Below are 13,162 nucleotides of genomic sequence, written 5' to 3'. Positions count from 1 at the left end.
CATAAATTGTGTGAGGAATTGGTCAAAAGCTAAACCGCATTTGGTTACCTATCGAATTCTGTTTATGTCCGTTTATGTCCTGCCACCACTGCATTGACGGCAGGTCACAGAATCGGACGTAACACATGATGAAGCGTATCACGGTACCATCTCCGCGGCGGTGACAACATAATGTGTACTGGACTGTATTTGAGTACTATACCAGGACCTGGATATATATATATATATATATATATATATATATATATATATATATATGAACGTTACAACGTACATACTGACAACCGACATGGCGCGTCACACTGGCGTGATGTCAGACTGGCGTGATGTCAGAACGTTACAACGTACATACTGACAACCGACATGGCGCGTCACACTGGCGTGATGTCAGACTGGCGTGATGTCAGACTGGCGTGATGTCAGATTACGTCACACTGGCCACATACAACGTACATACATACTGACAACCGACATGGCGCAGGATTCAAATTGTATATATAGATATATATATATATATATATATATATATATATATATATGAAATAACAGAGAAGATGTAGCTGCTGTATGCCCACTGGGCCTGTATCTGTCTTGGGGTACAGGGGGCTTTCACATAGGAAGTGGCCAAACCCCCTAAGGGGGACTTTTTTCTAGTACACATAAGGTAACAGACATTCATCCACTAATACAAACTACAAAATACCTTGTGAGGGGACTAGAAAGAATAGTGTTTCTACAAAAGAGCAAGTAAGACATAAAGAGAGAGATAAACTAAGACACACCCAGTATGAATGGGTGGTACCCTTTATGTAGAGGAAGAGAGTCAGACAGTAAGAGAGCAAGAGGGAGAGAGGACACAGCCTGAATGGGTGGTACTCAATAAAGGAAGGAAACAGTGGGAACAGGAGTATGCTACTATGCGGATGAGGCTCCCCCTCCCTACTACTGAAACATTGCTGTCTAGGAAGGCTGAGCTTCTGCTCCCTGCCCCCTGTGACAGAGGAGACGACCAAAACCCCTGCTTCCACAGGGAACTGTGTGACTGAGTGGGGTCAGGGTTCACACAGGGAACAGTGTGACTGAGTGGGGTCACACAGGTCACACAGGGAGAGAAATGCAGCATGGGTCTGCTCTCACTGTGTGTGCATCGGACTGCACGGATCCATTTTTGTGAGTGAGTGAGTCTCCTCATCTGTGTGTAATTGCATGTGTGTGCGTCATGTATCTATGAGCAGCCAGGCATGGCACCGGAGTCCCAGCCTGGCAGTGAGTCAACCAGTCAGCACAGGGAAGGAATCACAGATGACTTTGCGGAACAGCTGAGGCCACATTTAAAAGGCCGGAGCAGCACCCTGGCACCAGGGAGTGGCAAATCACTGCCACCATCGTAGACTCTCTCAGCCATGTGCTGCGTTTCATTCACACAACGCTAATCAATAGCCCTGGGAAGTGGGAACCAGTTGTATTCAGAACATTTTTGGAGCCGAATATTGTAGGCCAAAACAAAAATGTATTTATCCCACTTGTCTAAGCATATTACGATAAGAACTAACACACATGGTTCTGTAGTTACAAAAGGCAAGGCCTTAATTGTGGCATATTTTAATAGATTCTTGCAAATTTAGCACTTAAAGATTACACATTTATATACATCTACTGCGATGTTAATAATAATAAGACGACATGATTGTGGGACTCAGGACTGGCTGGCGCTGTATAGACGGACCACCCATCTTCCATGCGCTCTCTCTCCCTCTCTCCAAAGTGTCTGCCTCTCTCTAAAAGCAACAAGCCCCCCTCCCCCTTCGCTGGCTATGTTTATTTATACTATTTATACCGCAAGACGGTGTTGAGCACCGAACATGACGCGTTGTGAGCTTGTAGACAACTATTTTGGCCATACGACACTGTTGTATGACTAAGTATAAATACGACTTAAAACATAATTATTATCATCTGAAGGGAATCCCACACTGTAAAAAAGCACCAGAAGTACTGGTGCAAACATTTCTACCGCTTCTCAGAATCTTTATTCCGTCTCTATTTATCTTCCCTATATTCCACATTGCGTTTGTCAGCCTGGTTCATTAGTTCCTATCCATGTTTCTGTGAGGTGTAATGATCTTTTTCATAATATTATTATGAACTTTGCATCTTTGTCCCTTGTGTATTCTTGACTTTCCAAGGAGTAGTGTATAGAACGTACAGTAGAAGACATGTACAGTAGCGTACGGTAGGCACAGAAATGCATAGACATCATACCTAATGTACCTATAGCCCCATGCATGTAATTTACATTTCATGCATGCAACTGTAATAGCCCAGCTTTAAAAAGCTGGGCCATTACAGTTTCTGTCCATCTCTTGTTCTCAGGTCTCCTCTCTTGTTTATATACACGCACACACATCTTAAATTGGAGCAACAAGAACATCTGAAATGTACAAAAGAAGACCTTTAGTCCGCTTTTGTAGAATTCCCTCCATTTTGAGGAATACATTTTCCTTTTGGCCTTTGACACCTTTCACCGATTATTTTTGCACAGTGGAGAATACGATTTAGATCCTTCAGTACAGCGCCAGTGAACAGTAATACAGCCTACTACATCATCTTCAGAAATGGAAAACACTTCTGGTAGACAGATAAAGCAAAAGGAAATAAAGCCAAATATAATGCTTTATATGTTTGGGAATTCATCTGTGCCAGCACACCCTTCTTGTTGGGTTTGTACTGTCCAAGAAATTCCTTTCAAGGAAAATCAAACCCTAAGTCAGCCCTTATTTTTTGTCAATTCATTTGACAAAACCAAAAAGGGACCTAAAATGTTATTTCGGAGTAAAATGGCAGGTTCAGAACTTCGTAGAAGATTTAAGCAAATTCTTGATCGAGTGAGGCCTACGCTATGGCATTTTCATGCAAGCCATTTGCACTCAGGGGATCCACACATTTATTTCTTAAGGTTTTCTTAGCCTACAGTACATGGTTTGTTGCACATGGGTGCAGGTTCCACTAATACAGGAATCACACACAGCTAAGACCGGACCAAATCCACACAATCCTGCCCTGTACAGTCATTTCAGTGATCCTTTTTTTTTTTTTACCATTTTGTTGTTTCTTGTCTGTGATTTGCCATAACAAGGCCAACAACAGCAAATGCCTTACTCCTTCAGATCTGTAAATTGTGTCCAAAACTACCATCTCTGTGATTGTTTTTAGGTACTTGTTGCCGGGGAAGATGGCTTGCCAAAGTGTGGATAGGGTTTCAATTTAACGAGTAGAGCAATTAAAGGTTGCAGGTCTGGTGGGGACGGGGGCTGGTAACTGAATGTACTCGCCTGCAAGAAATCTGCAGGTGTGTGATCCTTCAAGACACGTAGACTGGCTGGCCTAGGAACGGCTCCAGTAAAGAGGCTTTATTGCTATGCCTCTCATACACCGTCTCCCTCTCAGCTTTCCTACCGTCTGTCTACATAAAGACAAGGGGGAAAAAAACACAAAAAAGGGGGAGAGCTCTGCCCATTACGTGTAAAAAAGGAATGCACAGCACAGTCAGATGAAAGCTTGAGAGCTGACAAACATTTTACCCAGCATAAGAAACTGATTGTGAAGCCCTTCTGTTGGATAAGACTGACCCGTGTGCGTGTGTGTGTACTGCAGTAGACTATAGCCTTGACTTTATCAATCTTTGTCCTCTTCCTTACGACAGTCTACCGCTGTCAGCTGATAAAGAAAAGTTACCCACTCTATAGGAACACTGCATAAGACAGGTACCTTCATGTAGCAACACTGCATGTAGCAACACTGCATGTAGCAACACTGCATAAGACAGGTAGGTACCCTCATGTAGCAACACTGCACAAGACAGGTACCTACCCACTCATGTAGCAACATTGCATAAGACATATGTCTGTCCAAAGTGGCTGTACTCTGCACTTGGCCTATTCCTCTCCTCAAGGGGACCATCAAACCCTGGTCTCCAAACCCTGGTTGTCTGTGACCCTGGCACTGCTGCTTTTCTGTCCACCCACGATAGAGAGCTGCACTTCGCCTATTACATTTGGAGACATCTTGTGCGCAAATGAACATTTAGTTTTTTGGCCCAAATGTTGTGCAAGATGTAAGGCCATTGGGTCAGTATGGTTCATCTGCATGAACATTCACAGCAAGTTCCATGAATCCAGACAGTAGTTTTCAAGATGCAATACGTTGTTTGGGACCAAACAAAGTGGTGGATGGATCAATCACCATCGCTTGAGCCCGGCTGCTAGCAGGGGAAAAAAACATGCTCAGCCTCTTACTGTCAGACTAACACACTTTCTTCCCCCTCAGTTACATAGACAAACAAGCTTTGGGTCACAGCATGAATCTGTGGCTTGACTTCATGTTGTCATTGACTGTTGCAGCAGCAGTGGACTGTTGAAAGCAGCAGTGGAAAGTAAATTGTGTGGCAACCTCACAGGCAAAAAGCTACTCATAGAAACCAGCCCTGTTTACCTTATTTCCCTTGACATCATCCACACACACGTTCTTTCTTCTCCAGACACACAGAATTCACAAAGACACATACATTCTGTCTCAGATGCACACACATTCTTTCTCTGCCTCTCACTCTCATACACATGTCCGCCTGTCGCGCACACACACACACACACGTTATTTTATTACACTTTGGTGTTGTTGTGGGAGGAAGTGAACACGGTGCCATTACAGCATAGTAGGGACAGTGGAAGTGACAGAGGGGAGAGGGGGAATACTATATTGTCTCTCTCTGCAAAACGCTGATCTGAGGCCAGTTAACACACCTGTTACATATTCACCAGGCCCTGTTAATACATAATCTATTAACACCTGCTCACAACCAGCCCCAAAACTCGTATTTGAGCTTGTCAGGCAGTAGTAGAACAACCATATACCATGACTAAGAAGTCTTTTTATGGGGGGGGGGTAGTATGGGCCTTAACTACTGCAGGCCATCGGTGCCCCAAATGGCTAAGAAGTCTAATGCATTTGGTGTATAACATTTTTGACTGTCGTCATCATATTAATAGTCTTTAATTCTATAATTAACTATGGAAATTAAAATGCAGTACATTCATGATTATATGCAATTAACTGTGGAGCCCTAATCTTAGACTGCTGTTACACAGGGTCACAGGTCGTCGCACTAGAGGGTTATTACACTAATTTCAATTAGAGAAAAAAATAACACAAATGCAAGACTGAAACATCAGCATTGCCAGCTAACCAAACGCCACAGGTCACTGCTCTTAGATCATTGTGTGACTAGGGAATTTGTCACAAGATAAAGACAAAGCCAGAGATATATAGTGATTTGTTTTACCCAAGGAGTAAGAGCGTGGAAAGTTTAACAGCATACGAAAAAAAAAGCTGAGGTTTCAACCACAAACTAATTTCTATTCAGTTCAATGTAGTATTCTAGTATGTCACATTCAATACTGTTCTTCAGACAGATGCATGCACACACTTTATTCTGTCATTTTAAACAGGTGTAGTTGTCCATACATGTGCAGGACAAGGCAGGCAAAGACCAATAGACAGACAGACAGACAGACAGACAGACAGACAGACTTCCTCCAGGCCTGCTGAATCACAACTCATGTGCATCTGACAGAGCTCACCATTAAGCTACTCCATCATCAAAGGGTACCACCACCTCCCAAACAGCACAGATCTATAAGCTACAAGCTTGCAGATCAGTTATTTTTGGCAAGTTGAGACAGTCATCCTACAGTGTATAAATTAAGCTAGGCTTTAGCCCACAGCTCTGCTCCTGGACTCAGCATCTATTTGACTGCAGTCTGCGACTCTGCACCAGTGCAGGAAGTGTTGGCCATGGCTGGGGAGTCAGGGAGCCTGTTAATATAAGTGTTAATATACTGTTAGCACTTTGACAACAATTGCTGCGATTCTACACCTGTTAATTAATAGCTCTTTCACCATGCTAATTCCCAGGCAGTCCAAGTGCTAAGGGCCAAGCTTGATTTCTGCAGTATACATAGATCTCGTGGTGTGAGGAGGACCAAACAAGATTTCTGTAGTATATCTAAATCTTGTGGTTTGAGGACCAAACAAGATTTCTGTAGTATACCTAAATCTCTTGGTTTGTGGACCAATCAACATTTCTGTAATATCCTGGTGCTTTACCTGCTTCTTTTTTATTAGTAGTATTATTGGTTACTCCTAGCTGTAACTCTTTTTCTGTTTCTATCCTGTGTTTCTTAACTGCTGTACTGCCATGACAACTGAATTTGTCTCCTGGGATAAATGTCTGTCTGTCTATCTAGTAAACTTATTTAGCAAGTTTTGCTACCTCCCTTTGAGAGGTTACCAAGCATCGCTCAGAGGGCATAATCGATTGTGCACTAAGGAGTGGCTTCTGAACTAGGGAACATGGTTAGAGAAATTTGAAATCCATCAACCACGGTGGCCTGTGGATGAAAAGGTTGGTTTCCTGCCTGCAGCCCTTTCATCCTTCCCCCTTCTGTGTGCTCACGCAGAGGAGCTGCCTGCCCTGCAGCTGCCAAATGGATTTGGCTCTTTCCAAGTAGCCATTATTATGGGTACTTGACTGGCCACAATGGCAAGGGTTTGGCAGACGGTCTAGGGACTATACATCAGTGGTTAGGAAAAGCAGATCCTACATTTTTTCCACGTTTACATGTTCTTTACGTCATACCCCTGGATCTTGAGGCCAGACTATTCTAAGGCCACATTATATTATAGGCATTGCCTGGCACCAGCCTGGCAGGCACAGCACAGGCTACGTCAATACACACAACCCCCACCCTCTGTCTGTGTGTGCGTGTGTGCGTGTGCGTGTGTGTGTGTGTGTGTGCGTGTGTGCATGCATCACAAATCATCCATGTGGCAGTGATAACAAGGGACACTTTTAGAGACAGTGCGTAGGGATGGAGGAGGTTACAAGAAGGTACACAAAAATAAATCACTCAGATTAACTTAAATAAATAAATAATAGTAATTAATTATTTATATAGCCTATTGTATTTGTACCTCATGTACAATTAAATAAATAAGAACATTTTACCACTTAAACCCTATACTTATTGGACTGCCGTCCCTCAGGTTTCTATACTTCACCCACTGCATTTCCCCAACACCAAATCTCTGCCGAAAATAGCCGATCTAGAAGCTCACAACGTGTTGCATTATGACACACTGTGAGCTTGTAGATCGGCTATTTTACCAGAATTTTCCCCCAGAGGCCTCTATTGCTGGGAGTTGAATGTCAGGGTGGCGTGCATATTACAATAGCCTACTTCTTTACTCTATTCAAATGCCAGTGTCGCAGAGACAAAGTCCTGCACAGCTATTGCACTGTCAATAAAGTGATTCTGAGTTTGTGCAAGAGAGCGATACAGTATATTTGGGTATAGAAGTATGTTTTAATGTTGCAATGATCAGCACTGAGCCAAGCTGCCTATAAGTTTCCCAGGCAGGGAAGAGTGTGTCAGTCTTTTGGGGGGACAGAGAATAGTCAGTGAGCATTGAAGGCCTGTCACTCCCCACTGCTCTCATCACGACATGTACAGATGGCTGCAGGGAGGCTTGTCTGAGCGGATTCTACTTGCAGGACCCTTAGACACTGCACTGCTGTATTCTGACACACACACACACACACATACACACACACACACACACACACAGTTTGACACAACATGCTATGACACAAATGTCAAACAGCTGCATGCACGTCTACACACTCACAAAAAAGCCCCCCGGCATGAACAGAAGCATATCATATGAAGATGCACAATCAAACATGTACACACTGGCATGCAAGACCCAAAGGGCAAGAACGATAGAAACAAGGGCTGTGTGAGAGAGAGGGTGGAAGGATAGAGGAGAGGGAGGCATAGAAATGAAAGAGACGGCAAGGCAATGCAGATTTGCTCTCTGCAACGACCTTAACAGAAAGAGACATAAAGGGCAAGGCAGAGATGGAGAGATTGAAGGAGGGAGGAAAAGGTGAGGGTGAAAGTGAACGAGAGAGAGAGGGAGCAGAGATTATGTGGAAAAACACTCACAGAGGGATCGATGGTTGCTGTGCTGGGTCACTCTCCTGTCTATAACGTGCCTTTTCAGACCAACAACACTGAGTATCTGGAAGTTGCTCGCTTAAAGCAGTGGTTCTCAAACTTTTTCCTGTCAAGGACCCCCAAATTAAAATGTATTTATTTGGTCACGTACCCCACGTGAAAATACTTTGTGCCAGGGACCCCCGTACAATATTTGTGTAATTAAATATTCCAAACGGATTATTTGGAAACCAATCACTGCCTCAACATGAAATACTGTCCTCGAGACTTTGGATTGGTTCTGCATTGCAGTTGTTGTCTTTTTCCAACTCCGTTTCCAATTTTAGCAACGAAAGCTGGGAGTTCTTTCTCAGTCTCTAGTCGAGAGAAGCATATGTGTTAGGGTTATGGTCAGGTCAACTTGAGTTACGTTGGTTATGATGCATACATAAGGGGGGAAGGGTAATGGAATGGATGTAAGAGACAGACACACACACACGCACAATGTGCATGTGTACCGCAGTGCTAAGTGTATATTTAGGCTAGTAGCTACTTGGCTGTCAACAATGGTTTGTGTGTGCAATATTTGTGAGACAGCAGGCAAGTGCAAGTGTGAACAACATACTGCATGTGTGTGTACATAATGTGCATGAGCGCATGTATGCGTGCAGTGCAGTGCAGTGCGTGCGTGCGTGCGTGCGTGTAGCAGTGTTTGTGCAGCAGCAGGGTGTGATGAGAGGATGAAGCAGAACAGGAACTTCCTGCTGAGCCAACAGACCAGCTCTGCTCCCAACCTCTGACCTGGCCAAGAAACATGGCGAGTACGCACGCACTCAATCAGAGCACTGCTACCAAAATACATACACACTCCTGTTATCAGAAACACACTGCTAACAGTCGCATACAATATCAGTTTTATATACACACTTTGTAGCACACACTCCTGCTGTAAAACTATGCTACCAGCAGCTGCACCAATCAATATCAGAATCAACTTTATTGTCATATAAAAGGTTTATAGAAAAAATGGCGAGGCAAAAATCCCACCCACTTTAACAGGTGTCTGAAAAGAAAAAGGGTGCCGATGGCCTAGTGGTCAAGGCGCATACCACATATAGGCTCTAACGCTAAGATTAAAGATTCACTGCATAAGTACATTTTAAAACACAATTACTTAGGTAATAACAAACTAACAAAGCAAACTATTTCTGTGACCACACAGTAAAATCCTCACTGTTAATGTATCCATAAAACTTGAGAATATACATGTAACCAAATGGAACATTACGGGTCCATCCATTTAGTTACATTTGCAGCATTTCGCAGATGCTCTTATCCAGAGCAAATTACAAGTTTCGGGTGAATGAACCCTAGTCAACAATGTGTCTACAAATCAGGCCATACAACCCTGACCTTCTAGACAGCTACTCTGCCCACCTGTGAAGAGAGAGCTCGAGTCAGATTGCAACACGACTCCATATGAGACAAGCAGGGTTCTTATTGACGTCATGCCTCTCAGCCAAGTGAGCCAACCAAACCGGTCGCTCCGGCATCATGCATACGTCAAGGAGCCCATGCTACTAGTCACCAGCCCAGTAGACAAAATAGCTCACGAGTCACTAGAGGAATGTCTTCCAGGTACTGTACCTCAGCTCCGGCCTCCTGATCATTTTGTCAGAGCTTGGGCTGGGCAGCAATATACAGTATAATTCGTATATAGATATTGTGAAATGGGATTACTGTTGATATTATCGTCGGGACATTTGGATGGCGTAATATCGTATTCGTAATATGGCATAAGGGTCGTCTTTTCCTGGGTCTAAAAGCTGCATTACAGTTAAGTGATGTCACTTTCAGAACATACCGAACTGTTGTGGCTTTTCCATTATTTGCCTTTAACCACTCACAAAATATCTTGGTGAATATTTTGGGAACACACTACACCAGGGTTGTAATGGTACACATTCTACCGAACCGCTTTGGTGCAGGTCGTTCGGTTCCGTTCGGTAATAATGGGTTTTTCGTGCAGAACTTTAATTACAAGTTCCCACAAAGACATACTGTATTAAACACAGCAGGTTGTTTTCCCCAGAAGGGTTGGGGAAGACGAGTGCTTGTTTTTGTTACCTCAACATCTTTAAATCACTTGACAACAAGGCACAGTGCAGCCTTTAGGCCTGCCAGCCGCACCCCAGCAATAACATACCCAGCATGGTAAATAGACAGCATGTTTTCCCCTAAAGCCTGTCATGTTGGGAACCGAGAATCAAGAACGCCCCCATTATGCAATAACCACTTGACCCCAGTATCCATATTCTGGGAGGATTATTAGTCTAGACCAAGTCTAGAGGGGTTAAGTGGTTATGGTTTACGGTTCGACACACTTTTTGATAAATATATAAAATACAAAAACAGAGAAAGACAAGTGTATAAGTGGATAAGATGCTGCTACTTAACAGCATAGTTAAGTAGCGATCGGGTATGCTGCTGGCAACACGTACAACATTTTAGCTCATTTGAAGCACAAATCTGGCATAGGGACTGTGACTGTGAATGAGAGATAGATGTGCATCTTTGCTGAGAACCAGCAGGTTGGCATTGGCAAAATCTAATCTAAATATTTAGTTGTGCAGAATGTGAGCTGTGTGATTTAGTTGTCTTTCTTTTATGGTTGACATGGGACACTGTCCCAGCTCTTTTGTGATTGGTGCTTGTTTTAACCCATTTAAGTGGAAGGTGGAATGGAAAAGTTCTGTTCTACTGAACAGCTGTCCTATAGTAAGCAAGTGACTAATGAGGACCAATATATGTAGATAAAGCTGAAAGTGTGCATTTAACCTGTGAATAAATTAAAAGTACATTATGATGTAAATATTAGCAGAAAATATTACAGCACATTTTTGCTGACCTCTGTGAAATTATTCGGCAGCACTTCGAGATTTCAGGGTGCAGGTTTTCCCATTCCCCAATGTTTGCCCTCATTAGGGCATTCATGAATAGTGATTTTTAGCATTCGACTTATTCGACCTATAAGTATTCAAATATTCGATTAATCGATTTGATAATTAAAATAAAATAAAAATAAAAAATAAAAAAATGCCAATGGCATTGACGACACGACTCAAGGAATGCGAGTCGACGTCTGGCTCCTCGCCTGACGCGTCGACTTTTAGGGGACAGTCCTAGGCACAACCTCACATACGGTATGAAATGATTTGACAACAATCAACCATGATTGGATTAGGATTTTCTTTTCTTTTTTTAATAATCGACTTTGATGTACAGTGGTCGAATAGTGGTATGATAGTCGAATATTTGATTATTCTGTTAATACCCTACCGTCATACATTCAAACAAAGTAATATTAGCCCAACTCTTCCAATATATGGCTCTGGACTCTGGAGTACTGATAAGGAAGAGGTAATGTAGAGGTTATTTCAGTAAGTGAGGATGTAAAGCACCTCAGGTGGTGTGAAGAACTATATGGACCCTGTGCTTTATCGGGGACACTACTATCAGTAAAGATGAGATCACTGTATGCATTGAGTTAAGGACTGTAACACGAGTAGAGTATTCCCCAAATGTCCATTCACCCAATCAACCCGGCAGCCAAAGGAGTGCTGTGTAGACAACGGCTAGACACAGGCTTCAGAAGGACGAGGCAACACAGGTTGTATCCTGTCCCTTTCTATTCAGAGATGAAGGTTCAGTCAAGCAATTAGGGTCAAGGTACTCAGTGAAGCCTTGACCTCCCGAAAAAGGGAGGCTGACCAGGGAAGAGGTCCAGGGAGTCCAAAAAGCAGCCAGGTTGTTTCTTGTCCAGGCAGACAGGAACCAGGCAGTCAGACAGCTAGTCAGACAGACAGGTTAGTAGCCAGCCTGAGACGGGGCCCAGGAGGCAGTGAGACAGGGACTGCAGAGGACAGCGGCCAGCAGAGAAGAATGGAAAATTACCAGGCCTGCACAATCAGCTGGGCTCCTTTGATCAGCCAGCGCCGAGGCACCAATTACTGCAGGGATAATCGGGGACCCTCTGGGGCCTGATGGGTTGCAGGCAGGGTGGGCAAAACGGGTCAGTGACCAGCAAGGCAGAGGCCTGGTCAACGGCACTCAGCCGAGCCGAAAGCAGACGGTAGCCCCCTTTTTCTCTGAACGCCGTGTGAAAGCCGGCCAAAATGGAGCAGGGCAGCACAGCAGAGCCATTGTTCCCTTTGCTGTCGACTCAGCACAGAGGCTCTCTCTCACACAGGCCTGCGATCTCTCTCCCCATCGCTCTGCTACAGCGTTTGGTGGATGGCTGTGGTGGTGTGATGCAGTGGGGAGTGTGTGAACATCCTGTGCATGTCTTCAGGGCTCTCTCTCACACTCTTTATTTTTTCCCCTCTCTCTTTCATGAATGACACGTAAGTACTGTACTCAAAAAACATTTAATTGTACAATTATGTACAAAATTGTGGCAGTTATTTTGCAAGATATACTAGATATTGCAGCTAGACATTGCAGCTAGATACAGTATACTGCAATCTTTGCATCTTATATTGCCTGTATGCTTTTGAGTACAGTTGAGTTCTTCAAGCTCATTTATAGATATACCACTATTAGTTATGACGGAAAGTAACACTTTGACAAGCCATTGTAGACAATGCAGTCCGCGTGTGTGTGTGTGTGTGTGTGTGTGTGTGTGTGTGTGTGTGTGTGTGTGTGTGTGTGTGTGTGTGTGTGTGTGTGTGTGTGTGTGTGTGTGTGTGTGTGTGTGTGTGTGTGTGTGTGCGTGCGTGCGTGCGTGCGTGCGTGCGTGCGTGCGTGCGTGCGTGCGTGCGTGCGTGCGTGCGTGCGTGCGTGCGTGCGTGCGTGCGTGTGTGTACATGCCTGCCATGCCATATCTATACAAGCTTTCTCATGGTTCTTTCTAACTATCTATCTTGCATGCAACACATGCACAAAGGCCCTCACACGTACACACTACACACACATTTATCTATACATGTGAACACAGTACACACCTCTACCCCGGTAGCTGTGAGATTAAAAACTGCAGCTCAGGAAGCTGCAGACTGACGCAACACACAGGAAACAACACACAAACCCTCCCTCCCTAGTCTCAACCA

General features: G+C 43.9%; 1 protein-coding gene across 5 annotated transcripts in view; it reads right to left on the bottom strand.

Moving 5' to 3' along the window:
- Positions 1-13,162, bottom strand: part of numb (NUMB endocytic adaptor protein) — a 63,521-nt gene that overhangs the window by 43,276 nt on the left and 7,083 nt on the right. Inside the window, exon 2 of one of the 5 annotated variants that reach the window (XM_084045710.1) lies at positions 3,333-3,463. The exons of the other annotated variants lie outside the window; for them this stretch is intronic. The gene's annotated coding sequence lies outside the window, so the exon portion shown is untranslated. The remainder of the gene's footprint in view (positions 1-3,332; positions 3,464-13,162) is intronic. 5 annotated transcript variants of the gene reach the window in all.

The sequence above is a fragment of the Gymnoscopelus microlampas genome (assembly GCF_963454915.1).
Source record: "Gymnoscopelus microlampas genome assembly, chromosome: 20".
NCBI classification, from domain to species: Eukaryota; Metazoa; Chordata; class Actinopteri; order Myctophiformes; family Myctophidae; genus Gymnoscopelus; species Gymnoscopelus microlampas.
The sequence above is the reverse complement of the archived record's forward strand: the minus strand, read 5'-3'. Positions and strand labels throughout refer to the sequence as shown.